The 24,143-nt window shown below is 38.6% G+C and overlaps 1 protein-coding gene and 1 pseudogene across 1 annotated transcript in view; one reads left to right on the forward strand and one right to left on the reverse strand.

The window, feature by feature from the left end:
• SHROOM4 (shroom family member 4) overlaps nt 1-24,143 on the forward strand; it is a 223,845-nt gene that overhangs the window by 145,144 nt on the left and 54,558 nt on the right. The gene's annotated exons all lie outside the window — the stretch shown is intronic.
• LOC123323486 lies at nt 18,919-19,018 on the reverse strand (annotated as a pseudogene).

Raw genomic sequence — 24,143 nt, forward strand, 5'->3', positions numbered from 1 at the left:
TAAATCCAATTTATCAATGTTTCTTTTAATGGATCATGTTTTTGGTGTCAAGTTTAAGAACTGTTTGCATAATCCTAGATTCTAAAGATTTTCTCCTATTTTTTTCTAAAACACATGTAGTTTTATGTTTACATTAGATCCATGATCCATTTTGAGTTCTTTTTTTTGTATGAGACCTACATTGAGGTTCAATTTTAGGCCAGTAGTTGTCCAATTGTTACAGCACCATTTGTTGAAAAGGCTCGCTTTCCTCCATCGAATTGTTTTTGCAACTTTATCAGAAATAAATTGAGCGTATCTGTTTGGGTCTATTTATGGACTTTCTACTTTGTTCCTAGTTCCTCCGCCTTTCTAGAATAATTGTGTCGATACATGCAAAAAATCTTGATGAGATTTTGATAGGAATTGCATTAAATCTGTATATGAATTTGGGGAGAATTGACATCTTTATTATGTTGAGTCTTCCAATCCATGAACACAGTGTGTCTCTCTATTTAGATCTTTGATTTATTTCATCAGCTTTGTTGTAGTTTTCAGCATACACATCCAATACCTGTTCTGTTAGATTTACACCTAAGTACTTAATCTACTTTGTAGCAATTGTAAATGTTATTTTTAAAAATTTGTTTCCATATGTTCATTGTTACTGTATAGAAACGTGATTGCTTTTTGTGTGTTGATCTTGTATGCTTCAAATTTGCTGAACTTATGAGCTCTTGGAGTTTGTTTGTTTGTTTTGTTTTTAGATTCCTTGGGATTTTCTACATATGTCATCTGCAAATAGGGACAGTTTTATTTCTTCCTTTCCAATCTGAATGGTTTTTATTGCTTTTACTTACTTATAATACTGGCTATAAATTCCAGGGCTGTGTTGAATAAGAGCGTGAGAGGAGATATCATTTACTTGTTTCTGATCTTGGGGGGAAAGCATTCAGTCTTTCATTATCAAGTAAGTTGTTAGCAGTAGGATTTTTGTAGATGCTCTTTATCAAGTTGATGGAGTTCCCCTTTATTCCATGTATGCTGAGAGTTGTTATCATGACAGGATGTTGGACTTTATCAAATATTTTTTCTGCATCACTGTATGATTATATGAGTTTTCTTCTTTAGCCTGTTGATATGATATTACATTGACTGATTTTTGAAAGAACCAGATTTACATCACAGGAATAAACCCTACTTGGCCACATTATATAACTTTTTAAATATATTGCTAAATTCTATTTCCTGATATTTTGTTAAGGATTTTTAAATTAAATTTATCATTATTTGTGAGGTCTGTATTTTATATTTTATACTATCCTTGTCTGGTTTCTACATCAATGTAACACTAGCTTCATAAAATGAATTGAGAAGTGTTCCTTCCTTTTTGATTTTCTGGAAGATATCGTGTAGAATGGGTGTTAATTCTTTTTTTTTTTAAAGATTTTATTTATTTATTCATGAGAGAGAGGGAAGCAGAGGGAAAAGCAGGCTCCCAAGGAGCAGGGAGCCCGATGCAGGACTCGATCCCAGGACCCTGGGATCATGACCTAAGCCGAAGGCAGATGCTTAACCATCTGAGCCACCCAGGCGCCCGGGTGTTAATTCTTTAAGTATTTGGTAGAATTCTCCAGTAAAACCATCTGGCCTTGGGATTTCTTTTGTGATAATTTTCAATTTATAATTAAATTTCCCTAATAATTATAGGAGTATTCAAATGATCTATTTCATATTGGGTAAGCTGTGATAATTTGTAGTTTTCAAGGAGTTGGTCCAATTCATCTAAATTGTCAAATTTATGTATATAAAATTATTCATAGGATTCCCTTATTGTCTTTTTGATATCCACAAAGCCTATAGTGATAGCCCCTGTTTCATTCCTGGTATTGGTAATTTGTACCTTCTCTCTTTTTTTCCTTGTCCATCTTGCTAGAGGTTTTTCAATTTTATTAGCTTTTTCAAAGAATCAGCTTTTTTCTCATTGGTTTTCTCTATTTTTTTTCAATTTTATTCATTTTTACTTTTATCTTTACTGTATCCTGTCTTCTTCTAGCTTTAGGTTTCTTTGACCCTTCTTTTTCTTGCTTTTTGCCATGGGAACTTAGATTATTGATTTGAGCCTTTTCTTCTTTTCAAATACAAGCACTTGGTGCTATAAATTTTCCTCAACACTGTTTTAGCTGTATCTCACAAATTTTGATATGCTGTGTTTTCATTTTCATTTAGTTAATGTAGTTTGTGATTTCTCTAGAGAGTGACTATTTGATCCATAGATTACTTAGAACTGTATAGTTTAGTTTCCATTTGTTTTCTATTATTCTAATTTGATTTCATTGTGTTCATAAAATATACTTTGTATGATTTCAGTTCTTTTAAATCTGTTCACGTTTGTTTTATAGCCCAGGATATAATCTATCTTGGCATATGTTCCATGAGCACTTGAACATAATATGTATCCTACTGCAGTTAGGAGAGGTATTCTATAATTGTAGATTAGATATTGTTGGTTGATGGTAATGTTGAATTCTTCTATATCCTTGCTTGTTTTCTGTTTAGTTATTCTATTAACTGTTAAGAGAGGAGTGTTGAAGTCTCCAAGTATAATTGTGGACTTGTGTCTTTCTTCTTCCAGTTCTATCCGTTTTTGTTCATGTATTTTGCAGTTCTGTTGTTTGATACTTACAAATTTAGGATTGTTATGCCATCTTGGTGGATTGACCCTTTTATCATTTTTGCAGTGTTGCTCCCTTTCTCCAGTAATTTTCCTCACTCTGAAACCAGCATTACCTGCTATTAAATAGCCATTCCTTCCTTGTTTTGATTAGTATTTACATGGTATGTTTTCCCATCCTTTTACTTTCAACCTGCCTTTATTGTTTTATTTGAAATGAATTTCTTTCCACAGTATATAGGTGAGTCATGTGTTTTTATGCACTCTGCCAGTCTCTGTCTTTCAATTGATGTATCTAGGCCATTTATATTTAATGTAATTATAGATCTGTTAAGACTTAAATCTAACATTTTATTTTGTTTTCTCTTTGTACTTTTTTCTTTCATTTCTCTGTTTTCTTTTTTTCATGCCTTACTGTGGGTTAAACATTGATTAGAATTCAATTTTTATTTACCTATAGTTTTTAGGTGTATCTCTTTTTATTGATTTTTTAGTGGTAGCTATAGGTATTACATTATATATATACATAATCTATCTCAGTCTGTTGGTATTGTCATTTTATCAGTTTGGGTTAAGTGTTGAAAATTTATCTTCCTTTACATCCATTTATTCTCCCTCATTTATAATAAAACTGCCTTCAATATTTACTCTATATACAGTTAGAATCACATCAGACATTGTTATAATGTTTGTTTTTACCATCAAACATAATTTAGAAAACGGAAGAGAGGGAAGTCATGTGTGTGTGTGTATTTTTTCAAGTTGTTTCTTCTTTTCAGATATTCCAGGATTCCTTATTTTGTCATTTCCTTTTAGAGAACTTCCTTTAGCCATTCTTTTAGAATAAGTCTGCCAGTGATGGATATCTTCATTTCCTTCATTTGAGAATGACTTTATTTCCCCTTCATTTCTGAAGGATATTTTCCCTGGATATGGGATTCTGGGTTGATAGTTCTTTTCTTCCAGCAGTTGAAAAATATTGTGCCACTTTCTTCTGCTTGCATTGGTTCACAATGAGAAATCAGATATCTTTCAAATTATCTTTCCTACAGAGGAAAGGTAAGCTCTCTCTCTCTCTTTCTTTCTCTCTCTTTACTTTTAAGACTTTGTCTTTAGCTTTCAAACATTTGGCCAAGATGTGTCTTGGTATTGAATTTCTTTGAGTTTATCTTATTGGAGTTTGCTTAGCTTGTTGAATTTGCACGTTTATATCTTTTGCCAAAGTTGGGGAGTTTTCAGGCATTATTTGTTCAAACACTTTTTTTAGTCCTACTTTCCTCTCTCCTTCTGGGATACCAGTGCCATTAATGTTAGATCTTTCATTATAGTCCCACAGGTTTCTGGGTCTCTCTTCATTTTTTCAGTCTATTTTCTTTCTGTATTTCTTATTGGGTAATTTTTATTGTTCTGTCTTGAAGTTTACTGATTCTTCCTTATGTCCCTTCCATTTTGCTGTTGAGATTATTCATTTAGGTTTTTTTATATTGTATTTTTAAGTTCTAAAATTCCATTTGATTCTTCTTTATATCTTCTATTTCTTTGCCAAGGCTTGCTATTTCTTTGCTTAGAATTTGTATTTTTTTAATTTGTTTCATGTATGTCTGTAGTTGCTCATTGAAATGTTTTTTATGATGGCTCCTTTGTCATATGATCCTAACATTTCTGTCATCTTGATATTGGTCTCCATTGATTATCTTTTTTCTTATAGTTTGAGATCTTCCTTGTTCTTAGTATGACAAGTCATTTTCAATTGAAATACAGAAATTTTGAGTATTATGTTATGAAACTTGGAATCATATTTAAAATTTCTATTTTCCAGCTTTCTCCAACACCACTCTGGCAGGGGAAAGGGGTTACTGCCTCAGTACTGCCACATGGAGGTAGAAGTCCAGATTCCCTATTTGGCATTTATTAATATCTGAGGAGGGAGGCTCCGTTGTCCTGCTCAATCCCCACTGATACTTCCCTTGCTGGGAGAGGTAGGGTGCCTCCTTGCTGTACCCCCTGTGGCCTCCTTACTGCTAGGTCATGGTGAAAGTTCTGACTCTCCATAGGCTTCCTCTGATACCACCTCAGTATGGAGAGGGAGTGGGTTCTTTGTTACCACAAGGTGGGGGTACATGACCATGCTTCCTACATGGTCTCTATTGACATTGTGGATCAGGGAGGTCTTGTTACCACCCAGCATGGATGAAAGTCTTGTCTCCATATTCAGCCTTTTCTGCCATCATCTTGGCCATAGTGATGTCAGAAAAGACCTCATTATAGCCTGGCCAGGGTGGAAGCCTATGCTCTTCCTTCAGCCTTTGTTGACATGAGTGGAGATGGGGCCACAGTTTTTCTGTGGTGTTTGGCTGGAGTAAAGCAGTTATTGTCTAAAATTTTTCTGGTTCTCAGGATAGGGAGAGCAAGCTTCTGTTGGGACTTATTTTGTCTGTGCCCATTAGCATTTCCAGGTTGTTGCTTCTCAGCTCCAAACCTGGGCTATGTAAGCCAAAAGCGGGGGGGGGGACTTATAACTGTATCCTTAGCAAGTCTGCCTTCTTATTGTAATAGAGAAGTCTTCTTCACTACATTAAGACTCTTCTAATTGGATTGTTTGTTTTTCACTCTTGAGTTTTAAATTTTCTTTATGTTTTCTTTATATTCTAGATACTAGTCCTTTGTCATGCATGTGTTTTGCAAATATTTTCTCCTAATGAATGGTATTAAAGGAAACCATATGAGTCTTCTTATGCTTGTTTTACATGTAATATCCAAGGTTTTTAGTTGTACTTAGTGGGAGGAATAGGGAAAAGTTTATCTACTTCATTTCCACAGAAGCATAAGTCTCAATTATGTTATAATCTCTCATCTTGAGATTCATAAGCCTTACCTTCTCATATATTTAATAAATTCAAAATTAAATAAATGTTTAACTTGAATAAATGTCTTTAGTAAAAATCAAATGTATTGCAAAAAATGAATCTAGACACAGACCTTATGCTTTCATAAAAATTAATACAAAATGGATCACAGACCTAAATGTAAAATGTAAAACTATATAACTCCTAGAAGATAACATAGGAGTAAACTTAGATGACCTTTGGTATGTTGACAACTTTTTAGATATAGCACCAAAGCCATGATCCATGAAAGAAGTTATTGATAAGCTGGACTTCATTAAAATTAAAAATTTCTGCTCTGTGAAAAACATTGTCAAGATAATGAGAAGACAAACCATAGACTAGAAGAAAATATTTCCAAAAGATATGTCTGATAAAGGACTTTGATTCAAAATATACTGGGTGTTATACGTAACCAATGAATCACTAAATTTTGCCCCTGAAACTAATAATACAGTATTTGTTAACTAAATTGAATTCAAATAAAGAATTTAAAAATATATATACAAAGAATTCTTAAAGCACAGCAATAAAAAAATAAACCTGATTAAAAAATGGGCCAAAGACCTGAACAGACAACTCACCAAAGAAGATATACAGATGGTAAATAAGTATATGAAAAGATGCTTCATGTCATATGTCATCAGGGAAATGCAAATTAAAACAACAATGAGATATAACTACACACTTATTAGAACAGCCAAAATCTGGAACACTGACAATACTAAATGCTGGCAAGGATGTGGAGCAACAGGAACTCATTCATTGCTGGTGGGAATGCAAAATGGTACGGCCATTTTGCAAGACAGTTTGGTGGTTTCTTATAAAACTGAATATACTCTTACTATATGATCCAGCAATTGCACTCCTTGGTATTTACCCAAAGGAGTTGAAAGCTTGTGTCCATACAAAAACATGCACATGGGTGTTTATAGCAGCTTTATTTATATTTTCCCAAACTTGGAAGCAACCAAGATGTTCTTCAGTAGGTAAATGGATAAGTAAACCATCATCCATCCAGACAATAGAATGTTATTCAGCATTAAATAGAAATGAACTATCAAGCCATGAACCTTAAACACATATTACTAAATGAAAGAAGCTGATCTGAAAAGTCTACATACTCTATGATTCCAACTATATGACATTCTGGAAAAGGCAAAACTATGGAGACAGTAAAAAGATCAGTGGTTGCCAGGCATTATGGAGGAAGGAGGGAAGGATGAAAAGGCAGAGCACAGAGGATTTTTAAGGTAGAGAAACTATTCTGTATGATACTCTGATGGTGGATACATGCCATTACACATTTGTCCAAACCCATAGGAAGTACAACACCAAGAGTGGACTTTAATGTAAACTATGGACTTTGGTTGATTATGATGTATCCATGTAAGTTCATCAGTTGTAAATAATGTACTACTCTAGTGGGGGATGTAGATAATGACAGAGGTTATGCATGTGTGGGGACAGGGGATATATGGGAAATCTCTGTACTTTTCTCTTAATTTTACTGTAAACCTAAAACTGCACCCCCCCAAAATAGTCTTCTTAAAAATCTAATGTATTTATTAAAAACAGATAAATTAAGCAAACCTTAAGCACCAAAGGTGTTTCTTTTAGCTGATAAAAGAAACATATGAATCCTAAAGATGGTCAATGTGTTTGCCCAGTTCTTATTACTTAACAGCTTCAAGACCTAGTCTTAAACTTAGATCCTGATGAGTATGCCAAACCTGGATCTTAGTGCAAGTGTCAAGATCCCTTCTGAGGATTTGTCTCTGAACTGCCAGCTTTCTGGACTTCAGGCCAGTTTCTATTTTGAGTGAAAGCTCCAATCTAGCAAGAGTGCATTGATTGCTTTCCAACTAATCAAAGGGAAAGCATTGGTTGGCCATTCTAGCATCCTTGTTCAGCTAAAAATGATTATGTCTCTGGCTCCTAATGCAAAGATATATTCTTCCTTTTTTTCCCCTGTAATGAGGGTGCAGAATATCCTTCAATTTGGTTAAGTATAAAGTTAATGTATGCCTTTGAATAGTCTTTGAGAAGTTAAACAGTGCAGGTTTTCTCCCTAAGGGAAAGAGCAGAACATCACCTGCCCATCTCTTTTTCCCCAGTCATCAAATTTGTTTGACTTAAATTTACACACAGTAAAAGTTACTTACCTGAAGTTGTCTCTCTTTGCACTTCAGGAATAGATTTCTTAAAGTACCCATGGCCCTTCCAACAGAATGGAACATTTTGAATAAAAATTAACTATTTTGGTGCATGAACTTTGTATGAGATTAGGAAATTTTTCTCTTGTAGTATCCTTCCTCCTTCTTCTTCTTCTCTCTCTCTCTCTGTGTGTGTGTGTGTGTGTGTGTGTGTGTGTTTGTGTTTGTGATTCTTTGCTACTCTACTTCTTGGGAGAAGCACAATGCTTAATAAAGGAAAGTTTAAGGATGAGTGGGGAGTATGGCTGATCTCTTATATGTGATTCAGTATCACTATTATGATGAATACTCCAAAAGAGGAAGAATTGCTAGAAAGTCCTTTTCATGCCACAGTAAAAAGAATTTCTTCTCCCCTCCCAATTGCTCATCAAGGTAATCACTTGCAATGGCCATTGGTTTGCCACAGCTGGACAGGGAAAGTTGCTTTGTGTTGCTTGTGTATTATATCCCAGGATCTGGGCAGCTTGCTTGGCCTGAAACCTTATGTGATCATAAGAATATAATAGTGAGAGCACCTCACATTCTCACCGCAGTTCTACAAAGTAGGTATCATGTGAAGAAACCAAGGCTCAGAATGGACATGCCAGTTGTCTAAAGCCAAATAGCTAATAAATGTCAGAGCTGGGACTCAAATCCAGTCTCTCTCTGTGACTCGAGAACCCATCTATTTTCACTGTATCAACATTGCTGAGTTTTGGTGAATTCCACTCACTGGGACTTGCATGGTTCCATAGTTACTGAGATAGTACTGTATCAGTCGTCTACCCAGTAGTTGGTTTGAAAATGTTAATACCAGTAAGGGATGAACTCAGTTCTCCTTAGGAATTAGGAGCCAGGTGAAAAGACTCCACCAAGGTGCCCTCCTACCTAAGTTTGAAGAGGTTCAGTAAGAACTGTGATTCCTTTCAGATGTAATAGACACTCTGTAAATGTCAGTTCTGTCCCTCTATCCCAGTACTTACTATGGGTCAGATGTAGTGCTAGCAGCTCTCAAGTACATCATGTCATTTAATCATGATGGCTGTCTTATGAGGTATTAGGATGAGTGTATCCCCATGTTACAGATGAAGGGATTGAGGTACAAAGAAATGAGGTAACTGGCATATCTACTATCTTGTAACCAGGTCTGACTATATAGTTTGCTCTCTAAACACCTCAGCTGGTTCCTGCCTACCTACCTACTTTGGTTCTGTCTCAGTAATATCCTCAGAGAATTTAAATTGAATATTTCAATTGAGATCTTCAAGAAATCCTTGTATGACTTTAAAAATCTTTAAGCTGTGCATGCTTTCGCCCTTGCCTCACCCTGTATTATCCTCAGTTGTAACCTTGCATCACAGTAGAGCCCAGAACAAAATCAAGTGTAAATTGGTCTAAGAGGATAATTGAGTCTTTCTCAGTCACCCGGGCTTTAGCTTTGCCTTGACCTGGGATGCTTGCTAGTCTCAATGAAAGAATAAAGTGAGTTAATTAACTCTTAGATAGGGTGAGAGTTAAAATTCTAGGTGTGGATCTGTGCAACTGAACTAATGGTTGTTGGCTTCTTACATTAAGACATCCAATAGCCATCTGGTGGGTGAAGGTATCTTTTCTGACATGAAGCTGGGTCAGTCTCAGTCACTGGGAAAATGTTGTCATTTGTATTCTGTATTCCTCCTGTTTCTTTGGGGTGTGCTATGTTTAATAAAGCATGCATCAGGAGATACTGAAAAAAAGAGTTTTTAATCTAGTCTTTTTCTCCCAATAGGTTTAAATTGCCCCCAAAGTATGTGTTTGTGTGTGTATACGTGTGTGTTTTAGACTAAGTATCACTGAAGAAGTCGACACCTCATTATGTGTAGGTTATTGCATTTGTGGAACAAAATCTCCTTAAGTGATATATCTACTATGTGTCATAAAAAATTAATTCACTTTATGTGTGCGTGTTTTCATTTCAGGCATCTTTAATAGGGAAATATATTCCGGTAGATTAGTTTACAGTGTTTCTAAATAATAAATCATAAACACCAGTAAAAGAAAACATCTAAAATGTGCATATTTGTGAGTCAATTATATGTTGATTAACCTTATGTGCTTTTGCCATAATTCTTATGATTGTCATTTTCCCTTGCTGTCAAACAACAATTCATTTTTGGAACATAAGATGCATAATTACAAATGTTAATACAGCACCCTGCTTCATCTCATCCCCCTTTGCATTATGGCACAGATTTACTTTGGGGACACAATGGTACTTTCTCTCATTACTCATAGTAACTGTAATTAGACACTAAACTTGAGATATAAATATACTCATTATTTACCTATTTTGTTAATTAGAATTTTTCTTACACCAAGACTCTAGAAGAATAATGTTTATAATTCAACTAAGAACCATAGGATCCTGTTTAAAAAATAAAAATGGAAAGAAAGGAACCTGTTATGAAGAATAGAGCAATGGACTTGGGGGATTTAAGTGTAGAGTGAGTACTCAGTGGAAATCATGGAAATACTAGGCAAGCCTCTAACCATCTCATAGTCTTGTCCTTACGGGTGATTCAGGGCTGTACTTCGCACCTGACAGGGATATGATAAAGATTAAATAGGTACTTCATGATAAAATCCCTAGAACACTACCTGATACCAGGTGTATCACCAGTGAACGTGTACTGTTTTTAATATGACATTTGAAAATTAAAAAGAAATAGGCATTTTCTAAACATTAATTCACCAAATATCTCTTTAAATAGCAAGTTCCCATGATACAATGTCATTGATTTAATAAATATTTTTGAGTGTGAGTGCTTAGCATGTACATAGCAATATGTTAAACAATGTGGTGGTGATCATAGCAGAAGTATGCTCTAGCTCTGAACTCTAGTGGAGGGAGATGAGACATATATAGGTAAAATGGTTGAGCAAGGAAATACATGATTGTCAAAATGAGTGATACCAGCAGCAAGTGGTTATGAAAATTGGAAGAAGAACATCACAAGAAGCTTGCAAAAAAAAAATTAAAAACGGGGGAGGTTGGCTGAATTCCTAAATGATATGTGGGAAGGCATAAAGAGAGGATGGAGAGAAACATAGGTTTGGAGACTATTAAGGAAGCCCATCCAACTTAAGATTTATGTAGAGAATCAGTAAGAGGAAAATTTGAATAATCTATAGAAAGTCCAGAAAAGCAAACTTTACCCAGTAGGCAGTGGGGAACTAATGCAGGATTGTGAATAGGTGAATAAGAATGAAATTGGTGTTTGTGGGAAATTGATGTGGGTTGGACTGGATGTAGGGTGGCCATGTGGTATGATTGCTTATGTAGAGTAGACTAGAAGAGTTAATGGGGGAGATATTTCAAAGCTAGGACTTGGTGACTGATTCAGTACACAGGCTAAAGAAGAGGAGAAGTAAATGGTGGTTACAAGGTTTGAGCCAGTCAGACTTTTAAAGATGTAAAGCAAACAAATAAGATTTTTTAAAAGCTAAAGTAGGAAGAGTTAGGCTTGATGTCAATGTTTGTTTGGCTTTTCTTTGGTTTTCTCTTCAGTTTGAGGTGATTGATACATAGAGATTCAACTGGCAGTTGTAGAGCATAGGTAGAACTGGTGAGGTGCTCAGGTGAGAGATCGGGACCAAAGATTGTTCTAGACCCATAGAATGCTATTCCCAATCTAAACTAGTCTCAAGGGATGCCTTGGTGGTTCAGTTGGTTAAGTGGCTTGTCTTTGGCTCAGGTCATGATCCTGGGGTCCTGGGATTGAGTCCCGCATCTGGCTCCCTGCTCAGCAGAGAGTCTGCTTCTCCCTCTGCCTGCCACTCCCCGTGCTTGTGCTCTCTCACTCTCTCTGTCAAATAAATAAGTAAAATCTTAAAAAAAAATAAACTAGTCTCAATTACACATAAGTATCTTTAGGTAATCACTTCCTCTTAAAAACATCATTTGCCCTTGACCTTCATTCTCCTCTAACAACTATTCTCTTTCCCTTCACAGCCCAGCTCCTTAAGCTCTTGAAGTGTTCTTATATTCATTGTCTCCCTTTCCTCCCTCCCATTTCCCCACTACAGTCTGGCTTCTTCCACTACTACAACACTCCTCTCTGTATAGTTCCAAGATGCATTAGTGTCCTCCAGGTTGAAAAACAGGGAAGGAGCATCTTCCTTCTCCTTTTCCAATGGGCAATTTTAATAGAGTTTTTCAGCAGTATAGTACAGAGGAAGGAAGGTAGCCATTGATATATAATAGCATTGGCATCAAATCATTTACCAACTGGCCAACCTTTAGCAAGTTACCTAATCACAATTTCCTCATCTGTACGAAGATTTCTATAACCTTTGGAGTCATATGGGTAAGTGAGATGACATGTATAAAGCCCTTTGGAAGAAGTTGTTGCTTAATAAATATTAGCCCTGTTGAATACTTCTTTTTGGAAATTTCTTCTCGTTGATTATTAAACATCTCTTTCTCCTAGTTTTCTTCCTACTGCTTATTTTCAGTTCTTTTTCCTTAATTTGTCTCCTAACTACTGGTATACCCTAAAACAGTGGTCCTCAAACTTGAGTGTGCATTAGAATTCTCTGGAGGACTTGTTAAGGAACATATTGGTGCCCTCCTCCCTACAGTTTCTGATCCAGTCAGGGCCCAAGGAGTTCTCAGGTAGTGCTGGTGCTGCTGGTCTGAGTATTGAACTTCGAGAACTGCTAACCTAAAGTTTGGTCTCAGACTCTCTTTCTCATTCTATGAACTTTTCCTGAGAGGCTTCAGGTACTGCTAATAACTCCCAGATATCTATATCCAGAGAAGACCCACATTTCTAGATTCTGGATTCAACTGCACATTACACTTCTTCACCAAGCTGTCTCCCAGACACATCATAATCTAGCATGCCCAAGGTGATTCTAAAGTACATATGGAAATATAAATCTATAAGATTAGTCAGGAAAGGTCTGAAAAAGAAGAGTAATAAGGGAGAAAGGGACCAGTTCCTTTGAAACATAATATAAAACTACAGTAATTAAAAGTTTAATTAAAACTGGCGCATATTCATGTGCCAGATCAATGGACCATACTTAGGTCTAGAAATTGATCCAAAGACATAGTTTAGTATATGATTTTTAATATATGATTTTATCTTGAAATATTAAAGGTCTTTCAAAACAAGACACAAAGGAAGCCATCAAGGAGAAAATTGTTAAATTCGACTGCACCAAAGTTAAAATGTACAGCAGAACAAAAATGCATAAACAAAATCTAAAGACAAAAAACTGGGAAGAAGATTTTGCATCTGATATGGGAGCTTGTTCCCTTTATACATAAAGAGCTCTTGAGATTGAGAATCACTAAGGAAAATACCAACAAATCATTATAAAAGAGAAAAAAGGACCTAAACAGGCAGACGAGAAAAAAAGAAAGTTGGTCCATAAAAATAAATGAAAAGATGCTCACCAACACTCATAATTAAAGAAATATAGATTTATTTAAGCAACAACTCTTACCTTAAGATACAACTTTCACCTATCAGAATGGCAAAACTCAGAGCATTTGGTATACGTTATTTTTCGGCAAGCATGCGGAGAAACGCACTCTTACACCTTGCTATATACCTTGCTACTCAGAGTGTGATCCTTGGACCAGCAGTATCTGTATCAACCCAGAGTTTGTTAGAAATGCAGTTCCAACCCAGATCTACTAAATCAGAATCTGCATTTTAATGAGGACCCCAGGTGATTTGTTTGCCCATTAAAGTTTGAAAAGCATTGCTGTAATACATTGTTGGTGGAAGTGCAAATTAACATAACCTCTTTGGATTTCAGGAGACTTTATCACAAACATTCACATATTCTGTGAACCACAATTCCACTTTATCTAATAGATATAATCATCTGTGTGTGTGAAGATTACAGAAATATTCACTGCAGCATTATTTGTAATAGCAAAAAAAAAAATAGAAACAACCTCAGTTTTCATTAATTGGATAAAGGTTAAATAAATTGAACAAAATTCACATGGTATAATACTATCCAGTTGTTAAAAATTTGTGGAAAAGTACACACAGATATGAAATTATCTCCAAGATATATTGTTAGCACAAACATCAAGTTTCTGAACAATATTCTTGTATGCTTTTTTGGTGTTCTATTTTTATAATTCCCATTTTACAGATGATGTAAGTGAGGCAGAGATGTTAAATAACCAGCCCAAGGCCATACAGCTGGCAGTAACAGATTCAGATCCAGACAGTCTGCTTTCAGAACTTATGCTTTTAATACTATACCATACTACTTTCCAGGGATAAACAAGAAAATGTTAACAGTGGTTTCCCCAGGTGTGTGGAGGACACATTTTTTATTGTTTATGCCTTTGTACTCTTTGAATGGTTTGCCTTCTGCAAATGTTGCTTTAAAAAAAAAAATACTTAAAAATCAACTTGTCCAAAATTGGATTGATTTCCCTCCCTACTCTTCTGCTGGTATTGGTGACAGGCTGAATCACTTACTGAAGTGAGAAATCTGGTAGACATTCTGGGCTCCCTCCTCTTCTTTACTCCTCACATCTGTCCAATCAGACACCAGGATTTATTAGTCCTACCTCCCAGACAAGACAATTCTCAAATATACCTCTCCACTCTATCCCTGAATCAGAGATCACTTGGACTGTAACATTTATTTCCTAAGTGGTCCACCTGCCTCTTTTCTCCCTGATGCCAACGGATACATCTTTCCAAAATGCAAATCTGGTTCTGCCACTGTCAAACTTAAAATCTTGCACTGGCTCCCCAGTGCCTGTGGGAAAGCCAAACTCATTTACATAGCGACTTAGTTCTCCCATGTTCTGGCCCAGCCTGCTTCTCTAGCCTTATCTCTCACCACCCCTCCTCTCACATCCTAATCTCAGGACACCATTTTTCCCTCCTATTTCCATGATTTTCACATGCTATTCCTTCTACAGGAGTACCTTTCATCTGGGTCAATCCTTACCCTTCCTTCAAGGTCAGACCTCAAGCATGGCCTCCTTTATGTAGATTTTTTGCCTGCAGGTTAGTAGACGTTATATATTCTGTGCTGGGCAGGTCAGGATACCCTAAAGTTCTGTGGTTTCTCAGTGTTCCACAGGACATGTCTCCAGTGTCAAAGCCCTCTTGCCTGAATGCTGTGCATTCATACTCCTTGTGGACCCCCAACATGGACTCCAACATGTGGACTCCCAACATTTTTCAATGCTAGTACTTACGTAGAAAGGGAAACACAAAAATACAAAAAAATATATTTCCCTTTCTATATAGGTACTAGAATTGAATTCATTCATTCATTCATTCATTCATTCATTCATTCATTCATTCAATTATTGAGAGCCAAGCAAGCACAATTCAAGATGCTAAGGACAAAGCAATGAACAAATTCTGTTCACTGCTAGAATTTTGAATACTTTATAATTTTCATTGTGATTCTGTCTTTTAGCGTTAGTGTTTTCAAATTAAATCTATATTTATGTATGAGTTTTGTTTCAATTTTACAAGCATTACCTTGACAAAATTTAAAATCCAATTTAAGTCAAGTCCAATTTTTAAAAAAATAACTGATTTGTTTATTCTCCATCCCAAGGGGAAGGAATGTGTATGATTGAGTGCAGGAGTGCATGCATGCCTGAGAGAGAGAGAGTGAGCAAGCAGTTACCCCGCAGTGAGGAAACTGGGTAAGGAGTGGGTTGGGGAGGCATGAGTAGGGGAGTTCATGTTCCCCAGAAGGAAAATAATTTTGTTTCAATTGCTGCCTTTTTTCTTAAATTGTTGTTTGAAAACCCTCTAAAAAAAAACAAAATTAAAACCAAAGAAATGAAAAGCTTGAGCAACTAGAGGTTTGCAAATGTAAATACATCATATCAGGAAATTTCCCAGGAGCTTATGCAGGACATTGGGGAACCATGCGAAAGCCTTTATGGAGAGAAACTTCAGAAAGGGAGGTAGATATATAGCAGCTGCTCACCAGCCCATACCCCCTCAAACAGGGAAGATGTGAGCAGAGGTTGGCCCTCTTGGTTCTGGCACCTTCCCTCACCATGAAGTAGTATGTTCCCACCTGCCCCTGGAGCCCAAACTCTATTCAGGCAGCCCACTTGATTATGTACACAGCCACTGACAGTTGAGGAGAGGCTCCCAGCCTGCCTTGGAAGACAAGACCCCACATAAGTCAAAGCATCAGCAGACATTATTTTATATATTTATTTATTTATTTTTAAAGATTTTATTTATTTATTTGAGTGAGTGAGAGAGAGAGAGAGAGAGATCATGAGCAGTGGGGAAGGGTAGAGGAAGAGGGAGAAGCAGGTTCCCCACTGAGCAGGGAGCTGGATGCGGAGCTCCATCCCAGGACCCCAGGACCCCGGGATTTTGACCTGAGCCAAAGGCAGACACTTAATGACTGAGTCATCCAGGTGCCCAGCAGCCAGTATTTTTTTTTTATCAGTTGCTTTTTTTTTATGTTATTTTAGTCACCATACAATACATCATTAGTTTTTGATGTGGTGATCCACGATCCATTATTTTCATATAACACCCAGTGCTCCATGCAGTATGTGCCCTACTTAATACCCATCACTGGGCTTTTAAAGAAGCCATTTGAAAATCTGTTTTAAAATGCATGGTAGCATTCCTTAGAGTGATGGCTCTCAAACTTGGGTGTGCAGTAGAATCACTTGGAGGGCTTGTTAAAGTTCAGATTGCTGGGCCCTACTCCCAGAGTTTCTGATTCAGAAGGTCTGGAGCGGGGCCCCAGAATTTCATTTCTTTTTTTTTAAATTTTTTATTGTTATGTTAATCACCATACATTACATCATTAGTTTTAGATGTAGTGTTCCATGATTCATTGTTTGTGCATAACACCCCGTGCTCCATGCAGAACGTGCCCTCTTTAATACCCATCACCAGGCTAACCCATCCTCCCACCCCCCTCCCCAGAATTTCATTTCTAAACAAGTTCTCACTGATGCTGATGCTGACCTATAGAAAAAAAACTTTGAGAACCACTGTTTAGGGAAAAAGCACAGGAATTTGGAAGTGAAGAACTTGGTTTCAAGCCTTGTGTGATTTATTTCACCCCTGAGCCTGAGTTTTGTCTTTCCTGCAGTGGAGTTTATAAGGTGGTTGTAAGGATTAAATGGACCGGTGTCTATGAAAGTTCTTTGTGAACAGTATACAAATATTAGCAATTAGATGGCTTCACAAATGGTACTTGCTGCCACACCCCGCACCTGATTTTCCTGTGCCTTGTCCCCTTTTCATGCAATTTTGTCCCACCAAGTTCATCAGGCACTTGGGAAGAAACTATAGCCAAGAAGGCCTTGAGTAGGACGCCTGGGTGGCTCAGTTGGAAGCGTCTGCCTTCAGCTCAGGTCATGATCCCAGGGTCATGAGGGAGCCTGCTTCTCCCTCTGCCTCTGCCTCTCTCTCTCTCTGCCTCTCATGAATAAATAAATAAAATCTTTAAAAAAAATGCCCTCAGTAGTAATTTCTTTCAAGCCACTGGGCACAGCCTTGATGCTGACCCTGACTTGACCCCTTTCCTTTGCCTGGTCTCTCTTCAACTTGCTCCTTATTCTTCCAGCCCTGGCCACCTCTCACAGCAAAGAACAGCTCCCAGTACTGATATTGGGGTTAAAAAACCTGTCAGATGAAGGGGTTTGGGGGTATTTTTTGTTTTGGGGGTTTTTTTGTTGTTTTTTGAGGGGGTTGGTTTTTGTTTTTGGTTTTATTTTTGTTTTTGGTTTAGTAGTAGAACAAACAGAGGAATACACTACCAAGCAGCAAATCATTTGTTGGTGAAGCATTTTGCTAGTTGGTGGGCTCTAGGCTGATTTACCTGAGGGCAAAATCCAGATATTTGAAATAGTTAAGTGGAATTATAAGTATAATTGCAGATTCCTAACTTAAATGTATCAGACAGTTGTACTGGACAATTGTCAGGGTAAATGATATATCCATGTAGAACGGTGTCTTTTTTCTTTGAAAACTTTTTCTCATTCAACTATAATGCAGTGTAGTGTAGAAAGCTTTGAAATTTTGTAAAGGCATAAAAAATATTAAGAAAGACCCTTAATATTCCTCATATCAGTGAGGTCATATGATACATGTCTTTCTCTGATTAACTTATTTCACTCAGCATAATACCCTCCAGTTCCATCCACGTCGTTGCAAATGGCAAGATTTCATTCCTTTTGATGGCTGCATAATATTCCATTGTATATATATACCACATCTTCTTTATCCATTCATCTGTCGATGGACACTCTGAAACAAATAATACATTATATGTTAAAAAAAAAAAAGGAAGAAGATAGCAGGAGGGGAAAAATGAAAGGGGGGAAATCGGAGGGGGAGACGAACCATGAGAGACTATGGACTCTGAGAAACAAACTGAGGGTTCTAGAGGGGAGGGAGGTGGGAGGATGGGTTAGCCTGGTGATGGGTATTAAAGAGGGCACATACTTCATGGAACGCTGGGTGTTATGCACAAACAATGAATCATGGAACACTACATCAAAAACTAATGATGTAATGTATGGTGATTAACATAACATAATAAAAAAAAAGAAATAAATCTAATATTAAAAAAAAAGAAAGACCCTTAATTCCGCCACATAGAGATAAATACCTACTGGGAAGATATAGTGTATTTGTATTCAGCCTTTTAATATGTGTATGATTATACATGAGTATAATGCATATATATATGCATTATACATGCATATATATTTTTTGAATTGGGCTGGTACTACATACAGGTTTATGTACTTTTCTTTGACTTACTATTATATTGTGAGCCTTTTCCAGGATCATTAAGTAGTCTTGAGAAACATGGTTTTTAATGGCAGACTATTATTCCTTCCTGTAGATGTATAATACTTCACTTAACTCTTCCTAAATGTTGGACTCTTAGGATATTCCTGTTTTTAGCATTATAAATATCCCTGCGGTACATGACACTTCATGTACATAAATCAATGTGTGCATGTCTGCTTGCTCTCTTAGGATAGAATCCTAGGAGTGGGAAGACTGGATCAAAGGGTAGGAACATTTTTTAAAACAGATGTAATTCACATACCATCAAATTCATTACTTTCAAGTGTGTCATTCAGTGGTTTTTAGTGTATTCACAAGGTTGCGCAACCAGTAATGCTGTCTAATTCCAGGGGAGAAAAATGGAGTGCTTCATAAATTTGCATGTCATTCTTTGCAGGGGCCATGCTAATTTCTGTATCATTCCAATTTTAGTGTATGTTGGCTGAAGCAAGCACAGTAGGAACACTTTGATGTCTCTTGCTATGGCACATTTCCCTCCAGCAAATGTGTACCCATATCCCTTCCCACCCAGCAGCGCGTAAGAATGCCTGTGTTCCTGCAACTTTGCTGACACTTAGTTTAAAAATACATATTGCCGATATCATTGAAAATGGCATTTTATTGTTGTGTCTCTCTGATTAGCTTTTCTTCTTCTCCCACCTGAACTCTAGCTGTTCTTTGGAGACCCGTCACCCACTCTCTTTGCACACATTTACTACAGGCAGTTACGTCCACTGTAGCAGCATCCACTGCCTCCTCTTGGGATAATGACCGCAGGTCCAGAGCCTGCCTTAATCTCTTTCTAGCACTGCAGCCCAGACATTAAGCTGCTTGCGAGGCATGCCTATCTACATAATTCAACAGCCTATGAAACAAACTCCTGTCTAAAATCAAACATTTCTCCTGCAACCAGCTTCTGCTCTGACTTCCCTATCTAGATGAGTAATAGCACTGTTCTCCCACGTGCTTCATGGTCACGTCAACCCCATTCTCTCCTCCGTATTTAATTAGTAGTCCGACCTTGTTGATTCTGTCTCTCATGTCCTCCCTCCCATCCTTCCCTTCTGCTCCATCCCCGCTGTCTTGCTCTATCGTATCTGTGGTGCTAGCCTGCTCACTTCTCTGTGCTTTCAGTATTTGTCCACATAATTCGTCCTACACGTGGCTACCAGCATAACCTTCCCAATACACTGCTTTTACCATGTTGCTCTCCTATCCTGGAACCTCCAAAACCTCTCTCTTGCCTCTTGGGTTATATTAAGTAAATGCTTTACCCTGACACTGTGGCCCACCATATTCTTTTTTTTTTTTTTTTTTAAAGATTTTTTTTTTTTATTTATTTATTTGAGAGAGAGGGAATGAGAGACAGAGAGCACGAGAGGGAAGAGGGCAGAGGGAGAAGCAGACCCCCTGCCGAGCAGGGAGCCCGATATGGGACTCGATCCCGGGACTCCAGGATCATGACCTGAGCCGAAGGCAGTCGCTTAACCAACTGAGCCACCCAGGCGCCCTGGCCCACCATATTCTTACCATCGTTTTTATTTTACTTCCTGTGTGCCTTATAGAAACCACACGTTCTTCATTCAGCATATTCCCGTTTTTCCCCCTCTTGTTTATGCAAAACCTGGCACGACTTCTCCAGTCTCCTCCAGTTTAAACTGGGTCTTCAAGACTTAGCTTAGAGGTGCTGTGAAGTCTTCCTTGATTAACCAGCTGTGCTTTCTCCTTTTTTAAACACTCCTTCTGTCAGCATTTCCTTCATGACATGACATTCTCGTTAGGGTTTAGTGGTTACTTAGGTATTTCTATTCATCCCCTATCACATTATAAATTTTTTGAGCACAGGGATTATATATTCTTCATTTTGGCATGTCCCATAGTACCTCTCCATGTACCTTAAATGTAGATGGAAGTTCCATCAATGCTTGAATAAAAGAATGGTGAAGACTGCCAACTTTTTTTTTTTTTTTTTTTTTTTTTTTTTAGAACTCCTAATGACTCAGTTTCGGGAATGAATTCTGTGCTAAGAAGGTACAGATGCCAGATGACCCAAATGTCATGGTGTCTTCTTTTTCCCTCACTCTCCACATTCAATCCATCAACAAGTCCTGTCAGCTCTACCTCTTCGAGATATCTCTAATCAAGCTTCTTTTCTCTACCCTACTGCTTCCTCCCTAGAACAAACCACCATCATCTCTTACCTACAAGAGACTTTTCAACTGGTTCCCTGGCTTCTACTCTTGTCCTACCTAAATCCATCAGTCAGGTGAGATCTTTATAAAACTTCAATCATGGTAGTCCCCTGCTGAACAATGGCCACTGCCTTCCCGCTGCAGTGAGATTTAAATGTATGCTTCTTACCTTGGCCTTTGAAAACTCCACCATCTGGCCTTGGCGCTTTCGCAACCTCATCTCCCACTACTGTCCACCTAGCTCACTGTGGTCCAGCTCCACTGAGCATTGGCCCTTCCTCATTGTCATGTTTGCTCAAAGCAGAGTGAGTGGGTGCTCTTGGTTCTACTGGGGTATTCACTATTGTTGGCTTCATGTCCTTAGTAGTGGAGATGAGTTGAAGAGTGGCCAGAAGTAATTCTAAGGGCTTTGAGACTTGACTTTGGGGGAAACCTCTGTGGGTTCCATCATCCCCCTGAAAAGAGGTATCTCTAATACTGAGTTTGAGCAGAAGAAGATATTTGGCTTAAGGGGAGAAGAAAAGAAATCTTGTATTATTCCCATAACCTCCTTCCCACGGGATACAACAAATATTACTAATAGAAACCAGAGCTGGGGGACAAACAACCTCCACCTTCTTTATCACTCTGGGTGTTGGTTTAGGAGATTGGGCATCATAGCAGAAGCTGACTCAGAAGATGGTGCACTATGAACCTGTTGTCATTTTCCCTGTGTGCTCTCCAGAAGTCTCCCTGAGGCCTCTAGTGATAGACTCTTAGCTTTTGTATATACAGGAAAGTGAGAAAAAGTCTCTTTCATTATTCAGAGTCTTGACTTGCTCCCCTTGCTTCTAGAAGCTGTGAAATATGCACTGTCAACCTCCCTGCCTTTGGGATCACTGACAAGAAGCAGTCTATGATGTGTATGTCTTATTAGACTATACATAGAAAAACTAAAATATGCTCTCCAGTGCACACTGAAAGAGAATTCCAAGTAGTATGTTTCTGAAGTACTAAGCATTTTTTAGCTCCTCATATTTGCAAGGCTCTCCTGCATCATTCACAGTTTGACTCTTTCCAATCTTCTTTCGAAAGAGGTGTCCCCATGTTTTAAAGATTCCAATGTGAAAATGGATACATGAAAACAGAAGGTCAAATATAAAGGCCCAAATCAGATGAGGTATCACTGCCTACTTGGAGAGCCAAAAGGCACCCCCTGACACACACCACAGCATTTGAGGGAGTCTTTCTTTCCACCACAGCATTCCCTTTCTTATTCACTACCCTGGGTTTCCTTTTAGCTAGGGATGGACCCCAAGGTGGAGCATGGAGAGGGGGATCCAGCAGATTTATACAAAAGAACTTGACCTGAGTATTCAGAGAAGTAAGGGGAGGTTGGAAGAGGTGGGGAAGGTGGGGAGGCAGAATGATACCAAAGCCCCTTCTACATAAAATACCCACATTTCAGGTGACCCAAATTATAACTTCCCCAGACTGACGAGAAAGCCACTGTTGGAAAAGTTGTCTTTAAAATTATACATACATGCACACACACTTACACACACACATACACACATACATGTACATATTCCCCCTTGGTTTGGTCTGTAATAAGAAAGGGTCTCGGGGCTCCTGGGTGGCTCAGTCAGTTAAGCGTCTGCCTTCAGCTCAGGTCATGACCAAGCCCCACTTCGGGCTCCCTGCTCAGCGGGAAGCCTGCTTCTCCCTCTCCCACTTCCCCTTCTTGTGTTCCCTCTCTCGCTGTCAAATAAATAAATAAAAATCTTAAAAAGAAAAAGAAAAAGAAAGGGTCTCTGGATCACCAGGCTGCGAGGCCCCCCACTAACAGTGGGGTGTGAGTGGGCCTTCGTAGCTCTGTATCCCTCCATGGTGATCAAGCAGCTTTTCCCCTACTTTGTCAGATAAACAAGCCGTGCATTGTTCTGTCCACCAGTCGGTGTGCAGGCTTCCCTTCCTGCTGAGCTGGCCAGGATGAGCTTGGACTCCTTCATATGGGGCAGGTGGAATGTGCTGTTCAGGGGGAGGCTGGAAGAACCACAGAAAGTAAACAGAGCTAGTCAAGGACACTTTTGTGCTTCTCCTTATCTAAACACTTTTCAAAAGAGGCAAGAGCCTGCAGTAGGTTATGGCCCAGACCTCGGATTAAGCACAATCCCCAGCAACACAGGCCGTATTTTCCTTCTTGCCCTGGGCTGGGGCAGAGCTATGGTTCTCTTTCTCTGTTTGCCTCTAAGTATTGTTTGACAGGTCTGCTGGGAGCCAGGGTCGGAGACAGGTAGTGCTGTCAGAAGATACTGGGGTGACAGCCCACCAGGGCACTCATTCCAGAATTTTTCTGCCTCCCTCTCCTCATCTCTCACAAGTTTTTTACCAGAGGACTCTTCTGGGAGCTAACTTCTGGCTTATCTGCCACTTTCACCTGCATGTGCCCATCCACCTCTTGCACCCATGTCAAGTTCTTATTTTCTGAGTGCTTGGAAAAGAAGCAGTCATCTTGGGGCACCTGGGTGGCTCAGTGGGTTAAGCATCTGCCTTCGGCTCAGGTCATGATCCCGGGATCCTGGGACTGAGCCCTGCATTGGGCTCCCTGCTCAGGAGGGAGCCTGCTTCTCCCCCTGCCACTCCCCCTGCTTGTGCTCGTGTCCCTCTCTCTCCCTCTCTCTCTGACAAATAAATAAAATCTTAAAAAAAGAAAAGCACTCATCTTTACCTTCCCCCAAACATAGGAGGTTATACTTGGTCACCTAATCTGGAACTCAGCAGTGCTAAGGGAGAGGATTCCCCTTTTACCCCCACCCCCTTCCCCAGCCTCTCTCTCAACTCCCAAATTGGCCAAACTGCTTGTGTTCCTCTTTTATCTTCCTTTGCCTATGGATTTTTCAAGTATATGCTGTCTGTGCCCACCTGCCCATCCTGTCACCTCACCTGGTGACTCCCCAACTCATCTGCCCACCCCACCTCCCCTACCTCAGCAAGTCCCAGGAGCATGTTTGCACCTCTCATAATTTCCTCAACCTCACCTGGCTACTGAGAGGGCCAGACTACTGTCAAACTCTTTTTTCTTTATTTTGTTAGGACATGGGGATCAGCAGGCCTCATCAGGGAAGCACTGTTAGGTGCTAGGTTGCTGAGTGGAAGGAGGAAAAAAGGCACTTGGTGACCAGAAGATTAGGGAAGGCTGGGCATCGAGGCCTGAGTAATGACACGAGAAGAGACTGTTTATCCTGCTGCTTTTTCAGACCAGGGGTTATCCTGGTACTGTATTGTGTGTTGTCAAAGAATGGTGATCACACCAGCGGCATTCGCATTACTGCAGAGCTTGTGAGAAAGTCAAGTCTGGAGCCCGCTCTAGACCTACTGACTCAGAGTCTGCATTTTAACAAGAT

Source organism: Neomonachus schauinslandi, chromosome X (genome assembly GCF_002201575.2).
Source record: "Neomonachus schauinslandi chromosome X, ASM220157v2, whole genome shotgun sequence".
Classification (NCBI taxonomy): Eukaryota; Metazoa; Chordata; class Mammalia; order Carnivora; family Phocidae; genus Neomonachus; species Neomonachus schauinslandi.